The sequence below is a fragment of the Papio anubis genome, chromosome 17, assembly GCF_008728515.1.
Source record: "Papio anubis isolate 15944 chromosome 17, Panubis1.0, whole genome shotgun sequence".
In the NCBI taxonomy this organism is placed as follows: Eukaryota; Metazoa; Chordata; class Mammalia; order Primates; family Cercopithecidae; genus Papio; species Papio anubis.
The window spans coordinates 26,896,634-26,899,713 of record NC_044992.1 but is presented as its reverse complement, the minus strand read 5'-3'; positions in this window follow the sequence as shown (position 1 = coordinate 26,899,713).

The window sequence follows — 3,080 nt, the reverse complement described above, 5'->3', positions numbered from 1 at the left end:
GGTGAAATCCTTGTGACTTGGTGATTGACTGGGTGCAGGTAGGTGGGGAGGGCATCCTGGATGTCATGGGATGTCACTTGCTAAGCTCCAAATTGCTGCCTCTGGGTCACTGGGTTAAACAGAGCAGCTATTCTGAAAGTATGCCAGCGTGTACCATTGATTGGCAGCTGTGTGAAAAGGCACAGGAAAAGGCACAGCAAAAGGCTGCTTTATTCTGTTTCTCAGAATAACCACATTCTTGCCACATGATTTCATTGTACAGGATTTGTAGGTTCTTTTGCGTTTTATCCATCTGTGTATTTACTGCTGGTCTCCTGGGAAGAGAGAAGACAGGTTATTTCAGAAATACAAACCCAAAGCAAAAGCATTCCCTCCACGAGACTGCTCTGAAATTAGATTAGTTTGTCAGATTAGATTGGAAAGGAATCTTAAATCATTTCCTACAAACTGCTCATTTTGTAGATGAGGAGGCTACGTACAAGGGAGGAAAAATGATTTGTTATCCAGTAAATGGAACCACGGGCTTTATCTGAAGATAGTGAGAAACAGCAGATCAGCATGGTTAAAAAGAAGGAATCAGATCGCTCTGGGCTCTGCTGCTTACCAGATGTGCAATCTGGAAAGTGTTATTTAAGTTTATCTGAACACCAGTGTACTTGACTACAAAATGGAGTTGCTGCAAGAATTAAATAAAAAGATTGCGTGTTCACAGGGATGATGCATCTGAGAGCTCAATGCATGTCGGTGATGACGAAGATGAAGATGCTGTGAGTGATGATGATGATGAGGAGGAGGAGGATGTAACTGAAGGAGCTTGGGCTTTGCCATCAGTACAGCTGAGTTAAAATGTCTATTACTAGTTGTTTGACCTTGTTATGATGATCTAAATTCTATAACTATCAATTTAATTACAACACATAACATAGAGATAAGAATCTTGATCTTGCACTATTTTGAGAATAAAGCACAATAAGGTGTATATTTAAAGTATCTAGCACAGTGCCTGGCACAAGGGAAACGGTCAACTAAAATTTACTTTCCATCTCGAATCCAGACTTCTTTTTCATCTCCTTCTTCTCCTTCCCTTTCTCCCTCTTCTTCTTCTTCTTCATCCTTCTCTAATAAAATTATTTTTATTAATACACTTTATTTTTTTAGAACAGTTTTGGTTTCACAGCCAAATTGAAAGGAACACAGACTTCTCATATAACCCCTGCCCCACCTGCACAGCCTCCCCCATTATCAACATCCCCCACCAGAGGGGCACAGTTTTTACAACTGAGGAACCTACATTGACACATCATTATCACCCAAAGTTTATGTTAGGGCTCACTCTTGGCATTGTACATTCTATGTGTTTAGACAAATGTATAGTGACATGTGTCTATGATTATAGTATCATGCAGAATAGATTCACTGCCCTAAAACTCGTCTGTACTCCGCCAGTTCATCTCTCCCTCCTACTAATCCTTGGAAACCTCTGATCTTCTTACTATCTTCATAGGTTTGCCTTTTCCAGAATGTCATATAGTTGGAATCATACAATTTGTAGCCTTTTCAGATGGGCTTCTTTCACTTAGTAATGTGCATTTAAATTTTCTTCAAGTCTGTCCATGGTTCGTTTATTTTTAGTGCTGAATAATATTCCATTGTCTCCTGTATGGTAGTTTATTTATTCACTCACTGACTAAAGGACATCTTGGTTGCTTCTAAGTTTTGGCAATTATGAATAAAGCTACTATAAATAAAAGTGAGCAGGTTTTTTTGTAGATGTAAGTTTTCAACTCCTTTGGGTAAATACCAAGGAGCATGATTGCTGTATCTCATAGTAAGAGTATATTTAGTTTTGTAAAAAACCACCAAACTGTCTTTCAAAGTGGCTGTGCCATTTTGCATCAATACCAACAATGAATGACAGTTCCTGTTGCTTCACATTCTAGTCAGAATTTGTTGGTGTTCTGCATTTTGGTCGTTCTAATAAGTGTGCAGTGTATTGTACTGTTGTTTTGATTTGTGTTTCTCTGATGGTATACAATGTGGAACATCTTTTTATGTAATTATTTGCCATCTGAATATCTTTGGTGGGATTTCTGTTAAAGTCTTTGTCTCATTTTTTTTTTTAGAATCAGGTTTGTTTTCTTTTTGTTGAGTTTTAAGTGTTCTTTGTATATTTTGGATAAGAGTTCTTTATCAAATAGATACGCCTTTTGCAATTATTTTCTTCAGGAGCTGGCCAGGTAACACCACAGTGTTCTCTTGACAGGGTCTTTTGCAGAGCAAAAATTATTAATTTTACTGAAGTCCAACTTAACAATTCTTTTTTCTGGATTATGCCTTTGATGTTGTATCTAAAATTATCTCCAAACTCAAGGTCATCTAGATTTTCTCCTATTATCTTCTGGGAGTTTTGTCATTTTGCATTTTATACTTAGGTCTGTGACCCATTTTCAGTTAATTTTCAGTAAAGGTGTAAGGTCTGTGTCTACAGTTGTGGGTTTTTTGATTTGTTTGTTTGTTTGTTTGTTTTTGCATGTGCATGTTCAGTTGTTCCAGCCCTTTTTGTTGAAAAGACTTTTTTTTCCTCCATTTTATTGCTTTTGCTCCATTGTCAAAGATCAGCAGGCTATATTTTTGTAGGTCTATTTCTGGGCCCTGTATTCTTTTCTATGGATCCATTTGTCTCTTTCTTCCCTAGTACCATGCAGTCTTGATTATTATAGCTTGATAGCAAGTCTTAAAATCAGGTAGTGTCTCCAACTTTGTTCTCCTTCAATATTGTACAACCTTATTTTTTATCTTTATGCTATATTGTCATTTATTCGTTATCCGGATATCTAAAAATATGTATTACCATCATTACTCCTGAAGTGGCTCTTCTCCATTCCACATGAATTTGTTCTCTACAATGTATGTCCACCTCTCTTGTAACTTGTAGATAATGCCAGATACTGCCACTCCACTCAGCGAATCCCTGGGTCAACTTCGGGACAAGGGCAGTTCCCACAGGGAAATCCTCACCTTTCCAGAAACTGGAAGCATTAAATGTGGTCTCCCACCTGGTTCTTACATCTCCATCAAGA